Raw genomic sequence first — 15,981 nt, forward strand, 5'->3', positions numbered from 1 at the left:
TTAATTTTGGCTGCTGTTTTAGTTTTAGTCTTTTAAACAAAATGTTTTATAAGTTATACTCACATTTTTGTAATTCTTGTCCTATATAGTTTTATTCTAGTATTAGTTGACAACTCAGTACTCTATTGTCCAGTTTTGGTCATGGAAAAGTCATCACATTTAAGTTATTAGTTTTGGTCAAAATATTTTCTTTCTTTTTTTTGTCAGGTATTTTTTAAATTTAGTCTTACCGTCAAAAGTGCTTTTTCTTCAAAATATATTTAATATTTAAATCATTCTGTTATCAAACTTATTTCACATACGATTTTATCTTATCACTATCTGAAAACAAACAAAAATGCTATCGATAATTACTGAGAACTATTCAATCATTCTTTGAAAACCTTTAAACATATTTCATCATATATTTAGTTAACAAAGCAAACACTGCTACTTGGAGGAACTTTAATGTTGTGTTGATTATGGTGATCCTTGTGAACAAAAGTGGTACTGTTTCTGAAACCCAGAGACCCTTTAAAAAAACTCTGATTTTACCATAGCAGGGTCTGACTCAGTCCTGGTTCTGGCATATCCAGGTGGAGTCTGAGTTGAAGGAGTTTCTGGTGAACCTACATGATTTCATCTGATTTCACCAGAATTCGATATGGTGGAACCAATGAAAAGCATTAAGGATAACTGTTCAATAATAGCCAATCTTCTCACTGATGGCTTCATTTACTTGTGGAGGTCATATAGAGTCATCAGTATTAAATTGAGACTGTTCACAACTAGTTAAAAGTTACTCCTTTCAAATAAAACATTGAACTAAATGTAATGAAGAATAAATTTCAACACAAGAAAAAAGGCCTGGGATTGATTAACTTCTCATTATGGGATGTCTGTAATCCGTTCAAACAGTCTGTCAGCCACAAAGATGTGCCACTAGTGTCCAAATTGAGCTCAGCATACTTTCTCTCCAGAAACCGAGCTCCCTTTGCAGTCAATTTCAGCAAAGCTCTCTGATAATAATAATTTTCAGATGCATTATATTTGGCTGCACCAGCAAAAAGACTTTCAATGGGTGGAGTCCATTGTCTGACCCAAGTCACTGTGTAATCCAGAATACCCATTTAAATATCATAGAATTAGTTCATTCAAACATGACCTTCCATGCAAGCTCAATGCCATGGAACATTTCAACATGATCACTCTATAAACACAAAAACGCATTTCATAAACATTGGAGCAGCATGTTTTCAGTCTGTTAAATTATTTAGATGTTGGGCCAATGTTTTCCATTTTGCATCATTACAGTAATTGCCTAGAAGTCACGAATGTGGTGATCATCTTGAACCAAAATACTTTGCAAGCTTTTAGACGAAAATTAAATTCACTTGCCATCAAAGAGAGTCTCATCATCAAAGATGTTGGGTATTGAAAGAGAGATGAGTGTCTCGATTAAAAATGTAAGGGTCAGGCGGTAGAATGGAGGAGTGGAGTCAGTGTTTGTGTTACTGCATGTACCTCTGAAGTACAGCTGAACAAAAGGGCTGGTTGAAAAAGAGATGACTGACACAATAACCCAGGCATGCACACATATACTGTTGTGACACTCTTAAGACAGACTCACTTACTATATGTTTGGTTTCTCTTTCTTTCTTGTTCCTCATGATTGTTAATGTGGAGAATACAGGAATTGACATGTGGGCCTTTGAGCCTTGAAAATGAATGATTTATGAAAGGAATAACAAAGTACCAGTTATGTCGAAGACAACATAAATGAAACCCAAAAGTGAGTTAATGTTACAGGAGTTTCGCTTGACTTCTTGACATTATCTAGACTATGAGTCTTTTTCACTCAAGTCGTTTAAGCAATGGAACCACTAGCTATTTCTATTCAACTAAATGCGGAAAAGAAATAGAGTCAAGGGAGAATAGAGGAGAAGAGGATCGGAAGATTTCATTATTTACAGATTTATTGTTGTTGATAAAGGATCATATGTCTTCACTTTTCCTTCTGGAAGCTTCTACATGGCATTTTCCAAGATTCCCGGATAAAGAATCGATTTCATGGAGACTTTTCACTCAAAACCAGAAATGTGGACCTCATGGTGGCACTATAGAGTAAAAATCAGGGGATCATCATAGTCTATATGATTCATCCTCTGGACAGAATGACAAAATATCATAACAATCAATCCAATAGTTATCCAAAAGTATGTTTTTGCCTGGATGAGTGAAAACTTGGGCCTGTTGGTGGCGCTAGATGAAAGATCAGGTGTTCACTAAAAATCATTAGGATTCATCATGTGGGGACCATGAATATATTTTTCCTAATCTCCTTACAATCCATCCAATAGTTAAATACATATAGACATGGAAACTGCCCTAAAAACTAAAATGCCAACTTCATCACGGCGCTATAGGAAAATTGTATCTTGATTTTTATGAATTGAATATGTGGATTGTATAAATATAAATTGAATCTCAGTGATGTTTGGAGATGCAACTTAAAAACTGTGTACATAATTAAAAAAACATGATGAGTTGTTTTTTATACCCCCAAATCAACAACCAACAGCCTCTTACACTAGGGTTTGAAATCTTGAGAAAATATCAAGAATACGCTTGATTTTTTAAATAATAATAATCCAACCCAGTGTTGCCGACTCTTTTCCAATGAAAGTAGTTGGCAGCACTAGCTTCAAAAGTTGTTAGTTTTAGGGAGAAGTTGCAAATTCTGCAACATAGACAATCATTTTTTTTCAGCTGAATGAAATGATCGGATGGGCTTATTACAGACCTGCGAAAGCCACAGATAGATAACCTTTTTTTTTTGTCAGAGCATTTGATATATTGATAGCTGTCGGGATGTAAAAAGATTTCCAACAAAAATAACAAAAGATGTTTTGAAGATAACCAACCATACCTTTAATGTCACAAAACGGATTCTAACCTTGATATTGGTTTTTATTACAACTTCAATTCAATTCAATTCAGTTTATTTTGTATAGCCCAGAATCACAAATTACAAATTTGCCTCAGAGGGCTTTACAATTTGTACACATGCGACATCCTCTGTCCTTCCCTCACATCGGCACAGGAAAAACTCCCCTAAAAACCCCTTTAACAGGGAGAAAAAAGGAAGAAACCTATGGGAGAACGACAGAGGAGGGATCCTTCTCCCAGGATGGACAGAATGCAATAGATGTCATGTGTACAGAATGAACAGCATAACAGAGATACAACACATTCAATGTATATGACATAAATGATTCATATAATAAGACTACTTATAATAACAGCAGCAATTATTACAGTAGAACGATTCATGGAAACCTGCAGAGCGAGAAAGCAAAAAGGGCTTCAGGGTGGAAGTAAAGCTAAAATGCTTAATGGTACAGGTAATAATAATAGTAATGTGACTAGTAATAATAATGGTGGTAGCAGTCGGTGTCAGCAGGGCCGTAGCAGGATGCACGTCCACGGTCCAGGTACAGCCACGATTTATAGAAGCCTGCGAAGCGAGAAAGCACAAAGACTCCAGGGTACAAGCAAGTCAATAAGCGTAATAGTACAGGCAATAATAATAATAATGTGACTAATAATGATAGTGGTAGTAGTAGTGGGTGTCAGCAGGGCCTCAGTAGGTGGCACGATGACAGTCCAAATATAACCCCGATTCCTGGGAACCTGCGAGGCGAGAAAGCACAAGAACTCCGGGGAAGAAGCAAAATCAGTAATGTGCATAAATAGGAGATTAACTTGGCAGTTATATGAAATTTAGATTGTGAAACAGGGAAGGAAAACTGGGCCATTTATTGTATCAAAGAATTTTTTGAGAACTCACTTCTTATCCCTTTTTAGATTTTTAAGAAATCAAAAAATCACAAATCTACTGTACATCTATTCTATTCAATACCTAAGATTGTGTTGTGTGCTGTGGGTGTGTCCAATATGAAACCCGTTATGGGGGCAGGACAGTGAGGATGACCTTGATCATTCAAAACCAGGAGCTGAAAGAGTATTATTTGATGAATTGTGAGTCAAATTGAATAAGAGCATATCTATTGTGTGGTGAATTGTCAAAATATTAAAATACTAAAAATATTTAGTAAAAGTTTTAATGAAGTTCCCAAGAACTCTAGACTTTGGACATTCAAGGAAAGGCTACATTCACTAATATCAACAAAGACTCTTTATGATGGAATAATGTTTTTTTAAATGCAGAATGGTGTATGTGCTGTAGGAGTAGTTTGTTGTGTTGTGTTTGAAAATGTTGGTTCTCATTTTTGTGTTATGTTAAGATATTTATTAACAAAAAGGCCAATGGGATTTTGCCATTGGATTTTGCATTATTGCAGAAAACAATTTGTTATAAACACATGTTTATGATACTTAAATGTTCTGTTCAGCAAGATAATCGTGACAAATGAACACCACTTTGTGATTTTTGGAGTGTGAATGCAATGGAAACAACTAAAATGCTAACGTCAGGGATACAAACGAACTACACAAGGATCACATGAGTAAACACGAGTATGTAAAGGCGCACTACTCGGCATGATGGCGTTTATTCTCATTTACCCACTTTTTAGGAACCGCCTTTTTGAAGACACGTAAATGCTTCAAAATTCCCAAGAAGAACATCTACTGACTTTTCTATATGGTAGAACAAAACATTTATATAAAAAGTAAGCTTTTGTTAACCCTAGACCTTATTTCAGGCATCTAACCAAAAACCCATTAAAAAAATACAATTAACTTTAAGATGAGGGAACCGGATGTGCACACATGCAAACTCATTTACCCATTTTAGGATTCATTACTGCAGCACTTTATTCAAGCCTTCACATTCCTTCCAAAATCATGAGCCGTTGTTGAAATTCATCATATTCTTGACTGTCTTGCTCTTACTTTTTGGTTTTTCAGATAATGTATTTTAGACAATTATACACTCTATTGCATTTATAATATCAATGAACTTCAATATGTGGATTAGATGAAAAAGTGTAAAAATCCAAATGTCACTATTGTACTTGCATTGCAGATGTTTCTCAAATGCTAAGAAAATGGTGATTCTACCCACTGCTAAGGGAACATTTTCATAAATGTATACATCAAACCACTTCAGTGACTGTCTTAGCAATTTCAAATTAATTTGTCCTTCACGGTGCAACACTTGCAACAAAAAATACTGTGGCTCCTTTCTTCCCCGGGCTTCTTCCTGTCTTTCAGAAGTTTTTGAAAGGAGAAAATTTCCTTTTATTACAAGGCAAACAGTTGTTGGTGTCCTTTATCAGACAGCTCTTTCAAGAGAAAAAGAGAGAGAGAGCTATGCAGACATTTAACCTTTTGATATAGTCTCACAATTGGGGCTCTCAAGGCCTTTCATTTGTGAAGTTCCTGTGGAAAAATCAGGGAGCTTGGACTCATTACGTTTACCGTTACAGTATATTTATATTTCAGCTCCAATCAAAGCTAGCCAATATGCCATCCCTATGTATTTTCTCCTCTGAGCCCTGCCTCCCCACTATAATTTCCACCGACATTTTGTGTGCAAATGCAGTAATAGACACATTTATCACATCAAAAGGGATTCAATTTTCTTTTCAATCATCCACCGGTATGAATAGCACCACATCCTCTGCGGCCAACAATGAGGGGCCATTACCGTGAGCCAAAGGATGGCTTCGCCTTCTCTATGCATTCAAGGGGAAAGTGTGTCAAACTGTTTGCTGACGCCAACGTTTGTTCTAGGGAAATGGAGACAGCTTTCAGACAGGTTAGTACCCAATTTTATTGTCAGACAAATGTCATTTTTGTTTGGGGCCGTGGTAATCATTGGGCTCAGACACCGGTGTTCCTTGACAGTAAAGCCTACAGTTAGTCCATTTAATACTCTAACTCTCATGTCAGTAACAGATTGCCAAGTCCAGACATGACACCCGCTGTCTCCTCATTATGTGAAGAGGGTGACATGCAGGATTCAGGCCTCGGCCCTCGGGGGAGGGGGTTGGAGGGGCTGATTGCCCGAGACATTGTTGATTTACATGGGGAAAGAAAATACTTTGCGAATGCAATTAATTGTTCCCTTGTGCTGACAGGTCAGAGATGTGGACTGGATATTTTCTGTCAGATTTATTCGCAGTGACGTGCGTCACTACTGTCAGTCGCTGCAGGAGTGTTGCGCTACTGTACGCCATTTAACTGATGTTTACTGCTGCAGGTTTAGTGCTGAACTGTGCTGCAGGTTTGTGAGGAAAAGTTACTTCAGTCAGCACTTTCAATACTGTAGCTTTTTTATACTTTGGGGAGTTTAGTTCAGTATTATTATTATCCCAAAATAAACATACTTTGTCATAAAAATCCATGTTATTTATTTTGACAAATACTTGATCAATGGACAACTTCCTAATATATTCATAAACATAATTATCCGATTTTGACAAAGATAGAATTATATAAATTTCAACACTAATTTCCAACATGTTTAATCAAGATGATGACAGGTATTCAAAGTTTGACTTAAACAAGCTCAAGAAAATTACAGTTATAAAAGATATGGACTTTAAAGCAGGATAAGGAGTTTTCCCATTTGGAGACCTTCCTAATTAGGTTTTAAATATTTTAATCATTCGACTTAACTTCAATTGTAGCCTGTGTTTCCTAATTTTATTTTTACTCTTCTTATTTGTTTGTTAATCTTATTTATAAGTATTAAACATGTTCTTCGGCTATTTAAGTTTGATTCAGTAGCACTATCACGTTTAATTCTGACTTTTAGATCAACTTTATAGCAGCTGTTCTCCACCACTAGAGCAGGGAGCACTGTTGAGCCTCAGAGCATCTAGTGGGCCGTAGAGTTTCTGCTAAATGGTTTAAAAATATATAAAAGATAAAAAAATATATTTGGAAGGTTATTTACAATATCTAAATTTGCCCAATAATTCACTAAAATAAAAAAACAGTAATTCAAAAAAGGCCGGTTACTGTCATCATACCACATGATCAGAGAGAGAAAAACATTTTTTGCCACCAGGTTAACCACGAAGTTGGCGGTTCGACCTTCGGCTTCTTATGTCCGCATGGCAAAGTGTGTTGTGAGGAAAAATATGACTATATTATAGGAATACATTCAATTTAGATTTATAATAAAGAGTTATCTTTTAAAAGAGACAAGATCCATGACTAGTAATAGGGTTCACGAAGACTATATACATGCCTTTTTAATGTTTTTCTAATTTAATTTTGGCTGATTGCATTTGCATTTCCCTGATTGCTCAAAATTGTAATTTGTTGGTAGGTTACATTGAAGAAAGGATTATGATGATTTCATAATTATTATTATTATTATTATTATACTCTGGGCTCAAATTTTGTGTATTTCAGCAACATTGAGCAAACAAAAGTCCAGGTTTTCCAAACTACTGTTGCTCTGCACAAAGCTTTCATATATTGTAGTAACCAAGGGGATAAATAGTTTGACTGTGTCTCTGATTCTTTTAATGATTTTGACCCTAAATACTTCCAAAGCATTACTCTTGTTGACTTAATTCTATCAAATAAAGCCTTTAAGGATCAAGCCGTTGCCTGTGTCGGTACCAACACGCTCTTTGCGCGGAAAACGTCTCTGCTGTGTTTTCCTGTCATCTCCTGCCACAGCTTATACGCGCTCCCTCGCTGCCAAACCACCCGAGCCGCAGCTGATGAGGTCATGCATGTCGCCAGCACCGGACGAGCCCTGAAAGCTCTGCTTAATCGGATATCATTGGCAGAGAGAGAGACATTTAACCAGCTCCATCTCTCACCACACTGTATTTTGGTGTTGCTCACCGTCCAACAATGCTGTCTTGTCTTATGCCTGTGGGGATTCTTAGGGGCCGCTCGTAAAGCTTAATTGTTCTCAATTTATACTTTTGAAGTCTAGAGAGAGCTTGTGCTTGTGATGCCGTTTGCAAGCAGCAGTACGGTGGTTGGGACAAGGTTTATGGAGCGTGGCAGCATGGCGGTAACGCTCGAAATGAAGAATGAGCCACGAAACCACGTCAGCACACGAGGCAGAGGTAGCCCATTTGCTTTTATGTTAAGTGGAGTGTTTTTCTAGTTGTGGTCTGGCTACCGGATTATGTTGGAAGTGGAGGAAATGAACAATCAATCTCTGGATTGAGACCCTGCAAACTGAAAAAAAACAAGCATTTCTTATTAATGATACATTGAAAATAATAAATAATGCAGTTTAAAGATGCTATGCGGGGGATTTATTTGACTGCCTAATTTATTTCACAGGCGAAAATGAGCAACATCAGCTGTGGATGGTATTTAAAATACAGTAAAGCTCAAGCACCCAGTCACATATGTTCACATTCTGTCTTTCTCTATTAAATATGTATTGCATAGGCTTGGGCCTCTGACCTTGGCTTGGGAGAGAGCGCGTATCATTTCATCTTGAAATAAAAGAGACTGCCAGCAATTATAGCACGTTAATTACACATTCACTTTCATCTGCTAGAAAATCACACAGATCTGCCCTCAATGCTGCTGTTGGGTCTCTTTTGATGGAGGGGGGATAGCGCTGTTCTGTATTTGAAAAACATCTGTCAAGTGCCCTGTCTAGTTAATATCTACTTGTCCTTACCTGTTTTGGTTACGAGTGCTGCTGCTCTTGTTTAATCTTTTAGAGATGAGGGAGAGGAAAAAAAGAAATTGATGTTTGTGTGAAATACCTAGAGAAAGTGGTGAATTTGCAGGTATAATTACTGACAGAATGAGGATAGTATTTTGATCTTGTTTTAAACATATACTGTAACATCTGCAAGGAAACATCAGCCTTTTGGAAAAAACACACACATACACAAACTTAAACACACACTCACTTCCCGTCTTCAAGAAAGACTCTTTATTCTGCCTACAAGTGTCTCTAACAGAGAAGGCCAGACTAGAGCTCCGTTCGGCGGCTGTTGTAATTTCCCCCCTTCAGGGTATATGAGGAGGAGGTGGAGGGGTTGTTTGACAAGCACTCTTCACCCTCTAACACCCCCCCCCCACACACACACACACACACCCCACCCCCTTGTCTGCGTGTCAAAGAGAAATTTACATAGAGATGCCATGTTAGATCGGAGGGCAGCAGCGCGGAACCGTGAGGCGAAGGAGTTGAGACTTCTTACTGGGATTAACAGAACGAAGTCTGCACGAAGCTAGAGGAGGGAAAATAAAATAACCATCAGGAATTTGAAGTTAAATGTATACAATAAAAGTATCTAAGCACTTGATAGAAGTCTTACATGAACACCTTACAGATGTTTCTTTTCTATCTCAACCAGGTGATAATGCGATCTCTCTAAGTGCCTGAGTGAGTGAGCGTGTGCATGCATCTCTGAGTCTGTCCACAGCTCACTGCTGCACCAAACTGCCTAATATTTTGGGTGCTCATTCATGGCTGCATGTTGAAGGAGTCAGTTGACTGACTGCTGACTCCTAACTCACCACTCTTGCGCCGGTGCAGACATCTTAGAGCGTATTATTGGTGTGCGTGTGGCTCAGTGTAGAGAAAAACTGGACACTGAAGGCGAGAGATGACGAGCATATGTGAGCAAACATGGTCTATTGTGAATTTGTGGATATAAATATCAATAGATATAATAAAGTAAAAATAAAATTGTTTATATACCTTTCATTTTTGTAACAGCAAATAGGATTTTAAAGATATAATGCCATACATAAATGCTACAAAATGGAGCTTAATTTTTTTTTATTAACATAGTAAAGAAACGTTTTTAATGAATGTATCTGCAAAGTACCAAAATGTTAACTAGCATCTTATTTCAATTGCTTTCCTACAGTATCTATATCAATAAACTACTGGCTTTTAGCAACTAAAGCAGGAATTACATATTTTAGACTTCTGTTGAGGCACTCAAAGCACATGGTTTACTTTAGAGAAAGAGGGATCTTGGTTTGATATTAATAAAAGTCAAAAGGGACTTGAGATGGAGCGATATGTATATGTTATTAACAGCCCACAAACTTTCCCCACCCTTAACGGAACCATTATTTTGGATGTCAGTCCCAGTCTCTGGTGTCAAAGTCCTGCGCGGTAGCATTTTCTTTACTTGAAAAAACACACATTCAGGGCAATAATTATCCAACAAAACCTACTTGATAAAACAAACTTGTAGTCTATAAATGTTATGTCTCAGAGACTGTGTTGCTTTATGAGGCGCCCTTTTAAATACAGCTGGATTAAAGCACATTCAAGAGGCTTTCATGGATGTCATAAATATGAATCTGTTCAAAATGAATTAAATAAGGTTTGAACAACAGCAATAACATTCCTCCTTATATAAAGACACTTGTTATGACAGCATCTGAGGGTCATACATGATATAAGAGAGACAGCAACTCTGTTTTTTTTCCTCTTGTGAAAATACCTGCACACACACACACACACACACACACACACACACACACACACACACACACACACACACACACACACACACACACAGACTCATTCATGCTCAAACATCCACTCCAAGAGGGCAAACTCAATCAATCAACCGCCTTAATGTTTAACCAGGAGTGTCACTTCAGGGCAGGGGAGGTTACATACAGGAAACCCTTTTAGCAACTGTTAGTGAATTACAGTAAACCCCCCCCCAAAAAATTCAAATACTAAAAACTAAAAAATGACGATTGAAATCTGGATGAGGAAAAACTAAAAAAGCCACTATAACACTCATATAACATATGGGCATTTTTAATAACTGCCATTTCCTCACATCCAGCACAGTTTTTGAGTCAACATCCCACAACATGTCACTCAAAATACAAAATACCCCAGAGACCGAAAACCTCTCCTGCCAATCTCAAACAGTGTCAAACAAACTCGGTCCTGTCAGACATATGAAACCTAAAGGCTACAGATACTCAGGCTGTTACATGATATACTCCGTCATAACAAATGTGGACACAGACGGTTAGCACACACAGCCCGGCGGTTTGCTACTGTAGTTACAGGCAGAGCTGCAGAAAAAACAAATACAATTCTGCAGCCTGGTTGTCTGCAGGAGAAAAGAAACTCTCTCCACAAATCCTCTGAGACACTAGATGGAGAGAGAAGTGTGTGTGTGTGTGTGTGTGTGTGTGTGTGTGTGTGTGTGTGTGTGTGTGTGTGTGTGTGTGTGTGTGTGTGTGTGTGTGTGTGTGTGTGTGTACGGGGGTTGGGTTGACTGGAGGACCTAAATGGAGAAGGCGTGCTGCGGTGGCCTGTTAATGGCGGGGGGACTTAGTGGACCAGAGGGGAAAGTGTGTGTGTATGAGTGTGTTTGTGTGTGTGTGTGTGTCGTGTGGGGGGTGGAGGATTATGTATGTTGGATGACCTACTGAACAACAGATGAGTGTGTTAACAGAGGTAGTGAACAAGGTGTTAAATACGGCTGTTCTGTATAAAAACTGATAATAGAAAATTGTTTAATTTGAATTATCTACATTTATTGTGTGTGTGTGTGTGTGTGTGTGTGTGTGTGTGTGTGTGTGTGTGTGTGTGTGTGTGTGTGTGTGTGTGTGTGTGTGTGTGTGTGTTGTGGACTCGTACAGCTATCTTTGTGAGGACCAATACAAGTTTTAGACCTTCAGAGTGAGGTCATTTTGGAAAGTGAGGACATTTTGGCCAGTCTTCACTTTGGGGACCTTCAAAGGCTTGTTTTAGGGTTCAGATTTGGTTTTAAAGGTTTAGGTTTAGGTTAGGGTAAGGGATTGCGCTCAGGACTTTAGTTGCAATGATTAAGATTAGGATACGGGGCAAGGGAATGCATTATATGGGTGTCCTCACAAAGAAGTACAAGATTATGTGTGTGTGACTGGAATCCACGTATTTGTCTATATTTGCTGTATATATGCATGTGTTGGTAAGTATGAGATCTTGATACATATTTTTGTGAGAACCAATTTGAGAGTGAGGCCATAGAATTGCAGACATTTTGGCTTGGCTTCACTGATCCGTTTGAGGGTTAAAACTTGGATTTAGCATTTTGATACTTTCACAGTTTTGTATATAGCACCTAGATATGCTTTAGTCGTCTGGGTTTCATTTAAAAAAAAACGTTTTATTGTTGCTAATTTATGAGAAAAAAACAATGGCCACACCCTAATCTGACATCTAACTCTCCGTTAAGGACTCCCAATGAGAACTGGCTACACAATTTAATTGATGCCCATTGTATTGGGGTGGCTATAACAATAATGGAAACAAACCTAAAAGTCTACTCTTAAAACAAAACATCAGTGAGGAAGAAAGGAATTTCACAGTTTAAGTTCAGGCTTTGGGTTATATCTTTATGATATTTAAGATTTAGGGACCGGAATCAATTATGCCAGTGAGGGTCCTCAACCAACGTGGGTCTTCATATGTGATGTTCAAGGCAGCTTTTCTCAGCAGGAATTGCCACAATCCCTAAAGAGCACTAGTCTCTCCCTTTATCTCTGTCTGTCTCACTCACACACACACGGAAATTCCAAAAAACAGACTCAATAAAAACACCCTTTGACACTAACAAGACTGTGACTGCTCAAATTTTAATTACCACATTTCATTAATTCATTCCTTCTTCCACGAGCATGCTGCTCTCCGTCCAATGAGCCACCATTCACCACGTTCCTGAGTTATTTTAGTGAAAGAAAAAAGATTCAAATATTAATTTTCTGTCACTGAAAAGTAATCACCATTGTTTGTCTCTTACTCTACGGCGTGAAAAATAAATTGCAGCCCTGAATATGCTGAACATTTTATCAAGGCCGAGCGTCTTGGGACAAAAAGGAGCTGTTTGAGCCTCGGCGCGCGGCATTTATTTGACAGTCAATTCTGACCCACACAGAGCGACCTCCCGCCGTCCTGCCTGGAACGCACAAATTAAGGTGCACTCAAGCAACAATTGAACAAATTCATGGCAGTCCATGAGGAATCCTGCTGAACACAAAGAAAAAGGAAGTTTACTCTGAAGGTCTGTGAAAAGTTACGTTTATTGTACATTGCATACTGCCTGACTTGCTGTAATAGTTTCAGCACAAATGTCTTTTTTAGATTTTGTTGTAGCTTTTTGTCACAAAGAATTTTAAATATTTTTTCTGTTTAAAACAGAACCTATATTAAAAAATGACAGGATAATGTCTTGTTCTCTGGGTTTCATTGAGTGGTTGTGGCTAAATAGGATGAAAGAAAGATTTCTAAGCTGTAATTTGGAAAAAAAGATAACTGGATAAAGTACTTAGGTAAGCAATGATACACTCCAATATATCCTGATATAAAAGAAGAGATCGACAATGCAGAGGAAATAACGCCAAAAAACATCCCCAAAAAATTCTTCACTGATTGGGAATGCAGAATGCACCTGTAGGTCAGTGAAATACCAAAATAAGTCACTAGTGTTTTCCGGCGATATTTCTGTTTAAATAGTTCCAATATCACACAGACAATGACATTCAAAATTATTTTTAGAGACTGTCAATTAAACTCCTGCCACCCAGCAAGAAACAAAAAAGGTTTAAAAAAATTAAGGGATTTGTAGGGATTAAGGGATTTTTTAGGGATTTCTTTAGATTGTTTAATGTTTATTACTATTACTAAGTCACATCCAGTAGAATAAAGTCATGATTTATCCAGAACAGTGTTTAAGACTTTATGAAGCGGCAATACAAGGCATCTAAAGATAAAGCCGTATGAACACAACAACAACCCGTGAACATTTTTTGGCATTAGGCTGTTACTCTTCACTGATTTTGGCCAAAAGTTGTTGTGGTTGTATTTCAGCAATTAAAATCCCCACTGGGTCCTCTAATGGGAAGCCAGCTGGGCACTGGACTAGAGATATCAGTAAACCGGAATATTACTCCTTTAATTGGCTGTCCAACAGATATGGCACTTAAGTCATAATTAGCCTTTAAACTGTGAGGTCTATATGAGCTGCAGCAGGATCCTAAAACTTTAAACCTTCCAGTTTTACAGTTTACAGAGCCCAAAGCCGACAGAACATGAAGCACATTTTAGAGGCAACATAATGAATGTAAATAATCGTCGTTTCTTTTCAACAGAACAGCTGCAAATGTAGAATTTAAGTGCCGGATTTGTTTTTTCAAAGGCCAGGAATAACTGGACCTTGTTAATTTGTCCAAAAGTAAAATATTGTACACAAAATACAACTGGCTAGCAAGCTAACTAACTATCTTGTTAACAAGCTACTTTTTCAAGCCAACTAGCATATATAGTATATAGAGTAGTGCAGGAATGAGTCCCAAAACCCAGATATGAGTCAGCATTTGTGTACTTCCAGGGTCCCCTGTCCCAAAGTCAATGGGTTTTCGGTTGCTTTTTTAGATGCCTGAAATAAGGTCTGCTGTTAACACAAGCCTATGAGATTTAAACGTTTTGTTCTATGATATAGAATACGTCAGTAAATACCCCTCTAGGGAATTTTTCAAGCTCTACGGTGTCTTTAGAAAGGCAGTTGCTAACAAGTGGCTAGACGAGACTACATAATGTCATCACCCCAACTAGTCCATCTTAACGACCTTGTTGTATTTACTTGAGCTCAAACGACCATGGTTTGTAGTTTGTTTATAGCCTAACATTAGCTCTCAAGTGTAAATATTAATATTTAACAATAATCCAAAATGGCTTTTGTATTGAGCCGAATATACCAACAACAAAAAAAAAGTAAAAAATTTGTCCAAATGCACTTCTTAACACAACTTAGCAAAATATCACCATGTTCAGGGAGCTGCTGCTGTTTGGTGCTCCTTGAACCTACCTTGACTTCCTTGTTGATGATGGAGTCAAACATTAGAGCAAGGTGGGCACAATGGTTTGTATGCATCTTTCAAATCTAAAAAAACTAGCATCCCTTTCATCTCTTGGTCAAAAGAATTTGGGCAAATTATTTCATTTTAATTTGTGTGTTTTGCAAAAGTTAAGTCTAATGTAACAACCTCTGAAAGCGGTGTCAAAGAACAAGTTTCCCTCATTTCAGGCTTTCTCAAAGAAAATGAGTCAGAGAACAACTCTTCCCTGGCAAAAGCAAAAGATGTGACCCATAAAATATTAAAACCTCCCGGGAGTGACAGAGGAGTGTCTCCTTGCATTCAACTACAAGTGCTCAGATCCTTTTCTTACACAGAGCCTCTGTGAATTATGGTTTAGGACAGTGAAGACGACATGAAAATGACTCTATAGCACAGCTTTACCCTTTTATTCTACCTTTGTTATTGTTATCACTTTTATTTGTAATGTGCACTTTCCATATTAAATGCAGAAGTGCTGACATGCGGATACCTGTTCATGAGAGACCTTGTTGATAGGATGATTGGATAAACTTTTCTTATTATCTAACCAACTCCTTGAAACTTTTGAAAACAACAAAGATGGCAACAGCATGCACACAGAGGACCGTGGAGAGGGAGGAAAGTGAAAGTTCAAGCGCTTAGAAACTGAGAAAAACTGAAAAACCCAGAGCTACAATGCTTGGCATCATTGGTCATGGTCGAACCAAAACAATATCAAAGAAACCTGTGTTTTTAGGTCGTCTGTTTAGTTCTCCTCTGTGTCGATACATATTTCATCTGGTCTCACCAAAGCGAGGCAGGAGCATATTCTATCACAAAGGCCTCTGAACACATTCCCACGTGTATGCTGGACAACACACAAAGCAGCTCAATTGTCTCAACTCTGGGTTGGAGTGTAACAAGTCCAGGCTCAGCATCAGTGCCCTTAGGTTAAAAAGAAGCTACAGAGAAAGCAACAAGACCCTCAATTGTCTCTCCAAGGAGAGGAAAGCTAACGGGGGGGAAAAAACCTGAGCGTGTTTCTATCAAAGAGATGACAATACAAAGGACAAGTTTTTGCAGATAAGCCCTCACACATTTCTTTGTAATCACTTGCTGCATCATGTCCCAGTAACTGAAAATGTTGCATGAAAGGTCTGCAGTAGTTGGGGTTTATGAGCCCTT

The sequence above is a fragment of the Anoplopoma fimbria genome, chromosome 19 (genome assembly GCF_027596085.1).
Source record: "Anoplopoma fimbria isolate UVic2021 breed Golden Eagle Sablefish chromosome 19, Afim_UVic_2022, whole genome shotgun sequence".
In the NCBI taxonomy this organism is placed as follows: Eukaryota; Metazoa; Chordata; class Actinopteri; order Perciformes; family Anoplopomatidae; genus Anoplopoma; species Anoplopoma fimbria.